Below are 13,608 nucleotides of genomic sequence, written 5' to 3' on the forward strand. Positions count from 1 at the left end.
ACAACGTTCACGCAGCAGATGGCAGCTGTTGTTACGGAGTCGCGGGGACAGGCCTCGGCTCGACAGCAGCTGCTTGCAGAGTGTGTCGGGCTAGCAACTGCACACAGTTGCCAGATGCATCTGGCCAAATTCTTTTTTCACCTTTATTTTTCATCTTGTCACCTACACACATTGTGTGCTTTAAATTTTTTTTGTTGCCCGATAGTGCCAGGTGCAGAAACTGCACATGTATTCTCACTTTTTTCTTCCAAGCTTTTGGCAGGTGCAGAAGCTGGTCTCAATTTCCTTTGGTTATGTTGCGTTCTGCCAGGTGCTCAAACTGCGCTATATACACGCATACATTTCATGCCTGTACCTGCAACTGTGATGTTCGCATTTCGATTTATAGGTATAAGAATGTTGTTTTTCCTGGGGCTTAACATGTCGTAGCAACATGTTGTGTATGCACGCTGACGTGCGCTGCCATACTCGGTGCACTAGTGCAGTCAAGCATTGAACTGAAGAAGTCACATTGCATTGTTCATGCTACATCATCTCTTGTATGTTAATGTTTTTTGCATTGTCCATGCTATAGCATCTGTGATATGTAAATGTTTTTTGCATGTTTTATCTGTGTTCATGCTGCATGAGGATGTTTCTGCATTCAGGTTTTGTAGTCCTGCTATATCTACTATGACCACTGTCCCATACCGGAGGCTTCCAGGCAGTCGTTGAATCAGGACTAGCCATTGTCCGTGTCGGGCCGTGTGGCGCGGTTTTGCATGTTGCTGTTGAGTACGAGGTTCTATAGAGTTTACGTCGCTGGTGTTCACGTCGTAAAATTGAAGAACAAAGTTTTTGCAGGCTACCACTATGGAACGTGAGGCGCGAAGTCATCGCTACGAGCGGTGCACGCAGTCGCGGCGTGCAACGCCAAGGCCAGCTGCCGCTGCGCACGCCTCGTGTGCGGGCAGTGAGCCAGGAGCTTTCTCGCCCGAAGGAGCGTCGGGCACCTCGGGCCAACCCTGCGATCACTCGGTGAGTGTCTTTTGTCGCTGAGGGACACGCCCAGAGCAGTCGTGCGCCGTCGATCAGTTGGGCCCCGCAAAATCGAGCGTCCACTACATCCGGAGGGATGGTTTCGTTTTCCCTTGTTTCTATGCATATTCCCAGAAATTAAGTGGTTCCGCACAACATTACTTGCTTTAAGCGCGCGCAGAAGTGCTGTCGAGTGGAGAACGCCTGTGATGCGTTCGGCAATCACTTCGACATGGGCCTGTTTCGGTGGTGTTGGCTGCTTTTCATGGTAGCGCGCGCTGCATTTCTGCGAGGTGCTTCCTCCATTGTTTCACTAGGCGACTTTGGTGTCATTGTTCTGGACCACGTGGTTTTGCAGAGCTAAGCAGTATGTTCGTCACTGGCTTATTATTTGACAGCGAATTAAGCAAGTTTTGCTACAGCGGCCCTGTGACAAAACAAAACTCAGTTGAACCCAGCAGGTTTACTTGCGAGGTTGCTGACTCGATGCGCGTTCAGTGCGCCGGGCTCTTGGGTTCAATCCCTGCTGCTTCTGCTGCATTTCGATCACATTGCAGGGCAGAAACGGTGCACACTGAAATTTTTGAAAAAAAAAATACCGGGTGTATGGGAGTTGATCACTGCTACTGCGCTGGCTGGGACTGCCGCCAAATCCATCGACGTACCACGCATGTTCTTCGGAACAATCTATAAACACTGCTTGTTCTGCCAGCAGCAGGAGCACTGACGTGACGTCGATGCTTTACACAACAAGGAATCAGCCAATTACAGTAGGGCAGCGACCGGCAGCGACCCGAGAGCATTTATTTGCACGAGGGATCGTGTGCTAAATTTTTGCTTAAGGGCTGAAGAAATGCACAATAAGTTTTAAAAAACAAGCATCGCACGAAGTCTTCGTCTCTTAGCTTCATTCCGTATAGCACGGCTGGACTCACATTCTGAACTTCAAGTGTTTTACTTAGCTGCTTCTGATTCTCGTCGTTTTCGCAAACGTTCTGCTCGTTGTTCCTGTTTCCAGGGCACACTGTTTTCCGCTTGGCTTCACCCAGCTTCTGAACCCGATACAGCTCGTTTCACTGCTTCGGCCTCTCGTCGTTTCCGCAGTCGTTCCTTTCGTTCTTCCGTTTCTTGCGCACGTTGTAACCCACCCCTTTCTTTCATTTTTCCTAGCTTGGCTGTCGAGTTAAACTGTTCAGAAGCAGTAGAGCAACTACACTCTTCGTTGGTGACTTCCATGGCGAGACTCCTCGACGAGCACGACCGGCTCCTCCTGGCTGCGGTGGAGAGAGCAAGCTGACGGGAAGCACGGCGGCGGCTCCTCGAGGAGAAGGGGGGTCCACGGACCACACGACGAGCGGTTAGAACTGGCGTAGTATTGCTTTCGTAATAATAAATTATTGACACTCAGGTGGTCTAGACATATTCACAAAGCGGAGCCACATAAGCACATGTGTCGCAAGGATGTAGGGGAATTTTTACTTCCAAGCCCGTGTAGCGTAGTGGGAAGTAAAAAAGGTAGCAGTTGACAAAGTAGTCCAATGTGCAACAGTGTGCACACTAGTGCACAATAATAAAATGCACTCTGCATGTTTTCTTTTCGAAGCCATGTTTTCTTTTCGTGCTTAGTACGCGAGCTTACCCGTTTTCTGATTCTTGAGAAAACTGAAATCAATGCACCCCTGCTTTATTACTTAGAAGCAAGTTATTCCTATGTTATGAATGTGGTCTCTTTTCCGCAGACAAGTGCTCCCGTATGTGAAAAGCGGCACATGCTGTGCATGCCTTCGTCGATGTGCACTGTGGAGGCCGTGACGTTCTGTCGCAGGCTGCCAATTAAGCTCTTGCCCTCTATATGTCTGCTCAATAATTAAACACAAATTATCCCATGGTGGCACTGAAGTAATAAGCTTGCGGCACGAAAGGAGCAAAGTGCCGAATGCAACGGCTTCCCTGCTGCTTGTGAGCGTGTGTAAGTCGAACATATATTCCTGTCGGCTAATAGAACCCTTGTGCAGAAGAACCAAGCCACTGGCGAAACCCAACGCGATTGCGACAACTGCCCCGCGCTGAGGTTTAAATGCACGAACAGTTCTGCTCGTTTGCTTAGCATGAAATGCATGGTGGGCTCTCCTTATCTTAAATATTATCTACTCTTGCTCAGAAATTGTAGTAACACTGCAATAAGCTCCGATGATGCTACCGCGCCTGCTTGAAAACGCTTCGCGTAGGACCGGCGCTTACCACTAATTGTACGAGGGTGAATCAGACCGTCTTTGCCCGTTTTTATCAGGCAAAATAAGGTATATACAGGTAATTACAAATATGCATACCATTCTGCGTACCTTACACTATTTTCCTCCTTGTCCCCACACCGCTACACAGATTTGTCCCATTGCAGGACTCAATTGCAAATTCCCCTGTGGCTCGTATATAGACCGGAAGACGAAAGAAATTTGACTGCCTCCATTTTGGAAGCGCTGTGTTGAACGCAGACGCCTGGGCTGCCACGCGAAAAGACACGACACACAGCACACACGGGAGCAGCGGCTAAACGGCAGTATGGAAACGTTGCCGGAAGCCGTAATTCAAGACAATTTGCAGTGATAGAGTTTCTTATCCTGGAACATTCAGCAAAGTTGTTGATTCCCCTGTCGATGAGTTTTGAAGGCTCCTTTACCCACCACCTAGGCAAATGCCTCCGGTGAGTAAGAACGTTACATGCGATATTCTCAAAGCAATGTGTTTTAAGTCTGTGTAACAATGAGGCGTCCCTCACAGCCCGAGTCGCTTTGAGAGACGTTAAACCCGATAAAATAAAACCAGACGATGAGGCAGGTGTCAATAATGCAGGGCTATGAACTGTTGATCTGCATGCCTGCCCTTTGTTGGAATATGCGTGCAGATAGCAGGTCCGATATGGTTTTGTGAAGCCACTATCTCAAGCCCTCCGAGGCTGGCACTTGTTGCGAGTCATGAATTACGAACACGAGTAGCCGCGATATCAGAAACCCTGAGGAAGTGTAACTGCTTATATACCACTTGAGCACTCAAGCTACAAATGCGAGCCGGTTCTAATCACCAAAATGAGCTCATGGCGGATCGCCCCACTCTACCAAATTCACTGGCATCTGCCAGTCATACCGCTGGCCACCGCGCCATTTTAGCACGACCACATAGATCGATGCCGATAACGTGTAAAGACAGAAAAGCAACGCTGGAGCATATCGGGCTGCACTTGTCCTTTTTGAGTGGCCGAGCATCTGCAATGGAACAGCTAAGGTTTCACTTGGTCGATGTTGTGGTTACTGTGTAGGAACACGGGCCATCAACCACCGTGGGTTCGAGTTTCGCGCCAGCCTAAGGCCCCAAGTGAGGAGAGCAGCAGAGCGGCTGGCATTGTGGAAACAGGCTTCCAAGGCTTCCAAATTCACAAAGGAGACATTTATTTACCCCGTCCCGAATACTTCGAGCACACCTCTATGTTCCCATAACACGGTCACTGAATGCTAAACACACTGCAATGGCCACACAGTTAGGTATACCATTTAAAACCCAGCACTTGTGTTTTCGTACTTGCCTCGTATTTCGTTTTACATACCCCAATCATCCATATTTGACACAGTTTGCCATTTTTAAAGCCCGATTGGAAGCGATACAGGCTGAAGACTGCGAAGCGACAGGGCTCTCGACACACGTCGCGCATATCGCACACAGCGCTCCACAACATAGCTGCTTCCTTTCCTCTGCTGTTACTGCATCTGTAGAGAATGCAGTAGTGCCCAGACGACTTTTTGTACTTGCAGGAGGATGACACTGGTATGTTTAAGCACTCTGAGAGGTTACAAAGGCTACATTTTGTGCGCGGCACTTGGTAGCTCTTTGCCAACCCGGCAAAAGATGAACCCTGATGTCTGGGTTTGAGAGCATGTTTCAACCGGGCCCGGTGCGAGAGTATCGTATTCCGGTGTATAACGATGTAACGCTCCCGTAAACTCAGCAGCCCTACGCAAGCTGTTTTCCTCCTTCGCATTCTATGCTGTTTTTAGTGTTTCTATATAGGGGCAAATTTACAGCCGACGTGACGTATTAGGTCGCCATATGTAAGCCACCACAATAGAGAAAAGAGTGCTAAGCAGTGAGAATTCGAATAATGATAGCTGCCGCCATCACATCCACGTAAAAGCTTCAACTGCCTACCTGCAGTGCCTGAACTGGTGGCAAAGATCCAACAGATCTGCGGAAGCAATATGCCAGAGAACTTCAAAAAGAAAAAGAGAGACGTCCAGGGCACCACACCTACCGCTGGGTCGACTTTGAGCGCATGGAGTCACTGCGTCCTTCGCATTCTATGCTGTTTTTAGTGTTTCTATATTGGGGCAAATTTACAGCCGACATGACGTATTAGGTCGCAATATGTAAGCCACCACAATAGAGAAAAGAGTGCTAAGCAGTGAGAATTCGAATAATGATAGCTGCCACCATCACATCCACGTAAAAGCTTCGTTAGTTAGTTATATGGGGTTTTATGGCACATAAGCAACTATGGCTATCATGCGCCAAACACAAGGTTAGATGATGTTATGTTAAGTGTATACAAGTTACATTATATTAAATTTAAAACACTGGTTTTCTTTAGAGACTTACAAACAAGTGAAAACTCGACGAGTGTTTGCTCGCCTAAAAGCAATGCGGGATGAAATGGAATGTGTTCATTGTAAAATACCGTAAAAAATTTTTTTCGAAGTTCTTCGAGATGAGAACAAGAGATTAAAATGTGATTCACTGTGAGGTCCTCACCACACATTTCACACACTGGTTTGTCTTTTTTTGTTAATAAGAAGTTATGGGTGATGTGTGTGTGGCCTATGCGTAAACGACATAAAATTACTTCGATAAAACGTTCTTTATGACGGCATGATTTCCATTCTTTCAAAATCGGCTTTACAGTATGCAGCTTGTTGTTTCTTTCATTTTCCCAAGAAGCTTGCCATTTGGCTCTTAGTTTGCTATGCACTAACTTCATGTAATCCCTAGGAGGCAAACCCACATGTTTCACCTCCATGGCTCTGGCTTGTGCAGCACACGTGTCGGCTCTCTCATTATCCCTAATGCCAACGTGACTGGGAACCCAGCAGAATTTTATAACATGTTTTCGTGTTGTGACCTTTACTATATTGTGTATGATGCTTCCAATCAGTGGCTCTGTGGCATTTTTGGAGTTTAATGCTGTAAGGACGCTCAGTGAATCTGTATAAATGATGCTCTTTTTGATGTTTTCATTTGTTATTTTCTGTACCGCAACACTAATAGCATAACACTCCGCGGTGAAAACTGTAGCACATGAGGGCAGTCATACTGCATTTTCATTTTTTCCTTGTATTACTGCGCTTCCTACATGAGCATGAGTTTTTGACCCGTCAGTATAAAATGCAGTGTAATTTCTGTATTTTTCTTGTAGTGCTAGATATTCTTGTATTATATGGTCGTGTGGCGTACAGATTTTACTGAAGCGTGTTAGTGTGACGTCACACACTGTGGGGAGAGTGTACCACGGTGGTAGCGCTTCGTGTCTTGGGGCAATATTTTTGATTTCATTTAGTATGTTCAGAGTTTGACATTTTTCTTCGAAGCGCAAGAGCAACGGCTTAATTGCATGGGGCTTGTTGTTGAAGAGCATTCGGGATGGGCATTTCGTGACAATTGGGTAACAGAGATGTTTGGGCTGTGAAAGGATTTTGAGGATGTATGTACAAGTTAGTGCAGTTCTTCGATCTTCTAAGGAAGGTTCATTCGTTTCCACATACAGACTTGCTATTGGTGAAGTTCTGTAAGCACCTGAAGACAACCTTAAACCAAGATTGTGGATAGGATCCAGTCGTTTTATGTAGGATGGTCGTGCTGAGCCATATACGATGGACCCATAGTCTAACTTAGAGCGAACCAAAGAACGGTATATGTGTAACAGGCATGCCCTATCAGACCCCCAGCGTTTTCTTGACAGTAGTTTCAGTATCTGCGGAAGCAATATGCCAGAGAACTTCAAAAAGAAAAAGAGAGACGTCCAGGGCACCACATCTACCGCTGGGTCGACTTTGAGCGCATGGAGTCACTGCGTCCTTCGCATTCTATGCTGTTTTTAGTGTTTCTATATTGGGGCAAATTTACAGCCAACGTGACGTATTAGGTCGCAATATGTAAGCCACCACAATAGAGAAAAAGAGTGCTAAGCAGTGAGAATTCGAATACTGATAGCTGCCGCCATCACATCCACGTAAAAGCTTCAACTTCCTACCTGCAGTGCCTGAACTGGTGGCAAAGATCTGAAAGATCTGCGGAAGCAAAATGCCAGAGAACTTCAAAAAGAAAAAGAGAGACGTCCAGGGCACCACATCTACCGCTGGGTCGACTTTGAGCGCATGGAGTCACTGCGTCCTTCGCATTCTATGCTGTTTTTAGTGTTTCTATATTGGGGCAAATTTACAGCCGACGTGACGTATTAGGTCGCAATATGTAAGCCACCACAATAGAGAAAAAGAGTGCTAAGCAGTGAGAATTCGAATACTGATAGCTGCCGCCATCACATCCACGTAAAAGCTTCAACTGCCTACCTGCAGTGCCTGAACTGGTGGCAAAGATCTGAAAGATCTGTGGAAGCAATATGCCAGAGAACTTCAAAAAGAAAAAGAGAGACGTCCAGGGCACCACATCTACCGCTGGGTCGACTTTGAGCGCATGGAGTCACTGCGTCCTTCGCATTCTATGCTGTTTTTAGTGTTTCTATATTGGGGCAAATTTACAGCCGACGTGACGCATTAGGTCGCAATATGTAAGCCACCACAATAGAGAAAAAGAGTGCTAAGCAGTGAGAATTCGAATACTGATAGCTGCCGCCATCACATCCACGTAAAAGCTTCAACTGCCTACCTGCAGTGCCTGAACTGGAGGAAAAGATGACAGACCTGCGGAAGCAGTATGCCAGAGAACTGCAAAAAGAAAGAACAGAGCACTACTGCGACCGTTGGGTCCACTTGGAACGCATGGCATACCTGCAACCTTCCGTCACTGCGGACGAGTGCAAGGAGATCCCAAACGCAGTGCCACTGCAGGTGAGTCGTGCGAGTGTTTCGTGTCGCGATGAATATCAAGGAGCCAACACGCACTGCATGCCTAGTGTCCGGCATAAATTATTTTATTTAGTCACTTCACCCAGGACACTGCAGAGCGGAGTTGGTTGCATGCAAAAAATCGGCAACAGCGAATATACACAAGAAAACAATGTATCTTTATGCTTTGCTTACTGTTGCGGAAACATTTAGAAACAAAGGGAACGCAAAAGAGAGATAAGGCCCTATTTTATTGGAACATTAACAAGTTCTCCATGCGCTACCAATGAATAATCATCAAGAAATTCTGGATAGCCAGTTTTGCACTGCGGAGAAGGTAAGATGTGCACACCTTGGAGGACTGTGCTGCCACAGATAAAACAGGCAGTTTAGAAATACGATATATCTGTTTGCAGTTGCGTACACACAAGGAGTGTATGGTGGTAAAAATGCTTCAGACATTATATTCAGCTCATTACTTTCATTTCAGATCACCCGCCAAATGGAGAATGGGCACAGTAGCCAAGAAGAAGTGGAAGTGGCACCCACCAGCATGGATGAGGAAATAAAACTGTGAAACACCATAGCCATGCTTTACAAGAACCTTAGTAGCGCCGCACTCCCTCATCACCATCATTAATTATTGTACCCTTAAAAGATCCCGTCTGGGACACGAACATAAGGGGGAAAAGAGAGTGGTGTGAAGAGGTGATCATGTGATCATTTAAAGCATAACAAACAACAAGATTGACGTGAAATTAACGGCAGGTAATCCAAACAATACAGAAAATATATATAACACAGCAGTAGTACAAAACATTAAATGAGCGAGAAAACACTTGTAGGGGACACAAGCAGTTCAAACTGCAGGCAGAGCAAAGCGAAGGAATTAGCCATAGTTGGTTCAAGTGGTCTAACAGTAGCTGCCTAAATCTGGTGGGATTAGATTCGATGATAACGGTTTCAGGAAGATTGTTCCATTCTTCTGTGGCAATGGGAAGGAAAGATTTGTTAAAAGCGTTAGATGAACCGTGCAACCGCTGAATGCTGAGGGAGTTGAATAATCGGCGACATGAGGATAAGGGAGCATATAACAGTTTGGCGTAGTGCAGTAAAGTTAAAATATCGTTTGTGTAAAAGACAAAGAATTGACACTTTTCTGCGGAGTGCTAAGGCCGACAGACGATTTTAGGTTGGTTACGCTGTGTCGAGATGAATACTGCGACATTTTGAGGCAAGCTGCCCGGTTCTGGATAGCTTTGAGCAAATGAATTAAGTAGCCCTGCTAAGGGTTCCATATCGCTGAGGCATATTCCATTTTATCTCGAATGAATGTTCCATATGCTTGTCGTCTAATGGATGGAGGGGACATTGATAGTGATCTTCAGATAAAGCCAAGTGCTCTGGAAGTGCTTGCGCTAAGTTTGATAATGTGGTCAGTCCATGTTAATTTGTTCGTTATTTCGACGCCAAGGTGCCTGTATGAATCCGTTACTGACAGCTCCACAGTTCAGGGAGTACTGGAAATTAGTAATGGAAAGTTTGCATGATATGTGCATGCAGTTAAATTTCGCAGCATTTATGTATTTTATTTTTAAGTCTCCTGTAATAATTCCTGGTCAGTGTTATCAGATATGTGGCGATAAAAGACGCAATCGTCTGCAAAGACTGATAGATGACGAAATTCCAGATGGCAGGTCGTTGATGAAAATAACGGGTAAGTGTAAGGTTATGTTTCTATTTTAAGTTTCCATGCTCCATTTGTGAGTCCGTCCAGTCTTTACCTGTAAATAAACCCCTTTCAACCACAACATTTTTTGGAGGTGCGAGGTGCGCCGTCCTGGATCCTCTGGTCCTTCGCCGCAGCCCCGGCGCTTAGCTGCTTTGCCACCTCTCCCGCCAAAAGTCACCGTCATACCCAACCGGAAGCCTCATAACAATAACCATAGAGAACGAGATCAATGGTTTCTACTCGGGAACCATGTGCGTGCAACAAGCTCCACGAGAGCCTCGTGCCTCCCAGAACAGCTGCATCCGCCGCAGCGTTCGGACGTCCTATCTTCGACTCCGACCGCTGCCATGCTCAAGGGACTCGTCCTTGCACCAATTCCCAAAGCGCAACAGTCCACCCGGTCCTGTCCTACCATCTCGGACCTCCAGTGCCAGAGGCTGCCTTGACAACAACAGTGAGTGGCTGCGTGAGCAACAATCCTGCTCGTATCTTTCCTGGCCACTACTGCCGGGTGCCGGCTCAAAGCAGCCGCGACAGGCTGATTCAGGAGGCAAAATGTTTCACTCTCGCTCAAGGTCCTGTGAAACTACCCGTTTTCTCCGACCCGACTTGGTGGCCTTTGGCGCGGCCTTTTCGCCCCGGTAGACTCGCTCAGCCTCTGAAATATCTCAGAGGCGTGGCAAAGTGAGTGAGAGAGTTAGTTATTTACCGGTACTAAGGCTGGTTATCAGCCAGGCCATGTAGCCATTAGTGTTTTTCCTTTCAACGCAGCGCGGCGCACGAGACGGTTGCGCTATGGCGAACCGAGTCAAATCGCTTACTTCACTCGGCTGGGGTGCCTCGATGCACAGGCATCATTTTAGTGCCCTCCTGCCACTCCTCCCCAGCCAACGCTCAGCCCTGGCACTTCAACGCCATGAGGCACAAGCTCATGGCAGCTTTCAACGACAAGGAGCAGCGGAGAATAAATAAATATAGAGAACAGGTAAGTGGTCTATTTTGAGTTTGCATGCTCCATTTCCTCTAGTCCGTCCAGACTTTACCTGTATAAATAAACCTCTTCCAACCACATTTCGTGGAGGTGCGGGGTGCGCCGTCCTGGATCCCCTGGCCCTTTGCCGCAGCCGGCGCTTATCTTTGCCACCTCTCCCGCCAGAAGTCACAGTCATGCCCAACCAGGAGCCTCATAACAATAATCATGTAGAACGAGATCAATGGTACCAGAACCGTGCTGCGTGCACTGAGCTCCACGAGAGCCTCGTGACTCCTAGAACAACTGCATTGGTCGCACCGTTCGGACGTACTATCCTCGACTCCGACTGCTTCCGCGTTCAAGGCACCAGTTCCCAACGTGGACCAGTCCAGCCGGTCCTGTCCTACCATCTCGGTCCTCCAGTGCCAGACGCTGTCTTCACAACAGTGAGTGGCTGCGAGAGCAACAATCCTGCTCGTACCTTTGCTGGCTACTACTGACGGGTGCTGGCTCAAAGCAGCCGTGACAGGCTGACTCAGGAGGTGAAATGTTTCCACTCTCGCTCGAGTAAACGGTCGCTTGTGCCTCGCCCATTTTCCAGCCTCTGAGTTATCTCAGAGGCGTTAGCGTTTTTCCCTTCAACGCAGCACGGGGCACGAGACGGTTGCGCTGCGGCGAGCCAAGTCAAATTCCTTACTTGCCTCGGCTGGGGTGCCTCTCGATGCACAGGCATCATTTTGGGGCCCTCCTGCCGCTCCTCCCCAGCCAACCTTGGCCAACCCAGTTAGCCTTGGCACTTCAACGCTATGAGACACAAGCTCATGGCAGCCTTCAACGAATATGTTTCTATATTGAATTTGCACGCTCCATTAGTCCATCAAGTTTTTGCCAGTAAATAAACCGCTTCCAACCACAACAATATTTGGTGGAGGTGCAGGGTGCGCCGTCCTGGATCCCCTTGTCCTTCGCAGCAGCCGCCGTTTAGCTGCTTTGCCACCTCTCCCGCCACCTCTCCCGCTGTCATGCCCAACCAGGAGCATCATAACAATACTTCTTTCACTCCCTCCTTTATCTGTGACTTCATTACTGCGAACACAACCACCGCTGTGCACGACTAACGAGCAGCAGCAGACAATAATAGATCAAGAACGGGTCCATCCAGCCCTTCTTTAGCTGTAAATGAACCCCTTCCAACCACAACATTTGGTGGAGGTACGGGGTGCGCCGTCCTGGATCCCCTTGTCCTTCGCCGCAGCCAGCGCTTAGCTGCTTATCCACGTCTCCTACCGAAGTCACTGTCATGCCCAACCAGGAGCATGAGTAATTATAGAGAACAAGATCAATGGTACTCTTACTCAGGCACTTCAACGCCAAGAAGCACGGGCTCATGGCAGCCTTCGACAGAAGGTGCAGAGAATGATGGACGTTTCTATTTTGAGTTTGCATGCTCCATTTGCTCTAGTCCGTCGAGTCTTTACCTGTGAATAAACCCCTCCCAACCACATTTACATTTGGTGGAGGTGCGGGCTCCGCCGTCCTGGATCCCCTGGCCCTTCGCCACAGCAGGCGCTTAGATGCTTTGCCACCTCTGCCGCCGGAATTCACCGACATGCCCAACCAGGAGCCTCATAACAATAATCATGGAGAACGAGATCAATGGCATCCTACTCCTGCACTTCAATGCCATGAGCCATGAGCTCATGACAGCCTTCGACAGACAGCAGCTACGGAAAATGATAGAGAACGGGTAAGTGTAATGTCTCTATTCTGCGTTCGCATGCTCCATTTAATCCATCCAGTCTTTTCCTGTAAATAAACCCCTTCCAACGACAACAATATTTGGTGGAGGTGCGGGGTGCTCTGGGTCCACAAGTTACAATTATTCCCCAACCAGGAGCATCATAACAGTAATCATGGACCAGATCAATGGTATCTACGCAGGTACTTCAACGCCATACGGCATGAGCTCATGGCAGCCTTCAACAAACAGGAGCAGCGGAGAAGAATAGAGAGCGGGTTAAGGTGACATTTCTATTCCGAGTTTCATACCAAATATGACTCTGGTTTGGGGCATTCATCTTTTCAAGCAGTAGTGAGCGTAGGCGGCAGTATGGAGAGTGGAGAGCTGTACCGTCAGCTGGCACAAAATGCATGCAAGACTCACTGCCAGAAGGTTAAGACACACTCTTATGTTCAGCCCAGTTCTTGGTCACATCAGCGGGAACCCCACAAGTTAATGAGAACAACGTTGAAGACTGGCTGACGCATTATCAACGAGTCAAGTATGACCACTATGACCCGACTATCAGCTCAGTAATGTCTTCCTTCTCGCTGGGACCGCCGACCACGAGGACACCCTGCCCACGTAACACAAAAAGAACCAGGTGAAGTCCAATAAAACTCTCAGCAAGACCATGCCCAAGTTTTGCAGAAGTCTAGTCGTAGGTGTTATCTAGCTGTGGAAAGCCTGAAACCTTCCTGTAGCTGTGCTAACGTGACGCTAAAAGTTGGCTAAAAAACATCTTGGAAGAACATTTCAAGCCCTCTTCAAGCCCTCCCCTAGAATTAGTTTTTTTGCTAAATCTACCCGATTACTGCTGCCATCCTGACCATAAGCCCTAGTATTGCAAGCAAAAATACTACGGCACTGTGCAGCTAGCACAACACTACATGTCTGCCGAGGTGATGTATTCCAATGCAGAAGCAGTACTTCATGCTTGTGGAAATTTCGTTCGATGTACTGGTAAAATTTTCTCAACTGAAATGGTCAGGCTTATGGATAG

The 13,608-nt window shown here is 47.6% G+C and overlaps 1 protein-coding gene across 3 annotated transcripts in view; it reads right to left on the reverse strand.

Moving 5' to 3' along the window:
- The window catches only part of LOC149347110 (uncharacterized), an 89,166-nt gene that overhangs the window by 60,740 nt on the left and 14,818 nt on the right, over positions 1-13,608 (reverse strand). The window lies entirely within an intron of this gene.

Source organism: Amblyomma mixtum, chromosome 4 (assembly GCF_055824585.1).
Source record: "Amblyomma mixtum isolate Tamu chromosome 4, ASM5582458v1, whole genome shotgun sequence".
Taxonomy (NCBI): Eukaryota; Metazoa; Arthropoda; class Arachnida; order Ixodida; family Ixodidae; genus Amblyomma; species Amblyomma mixtum.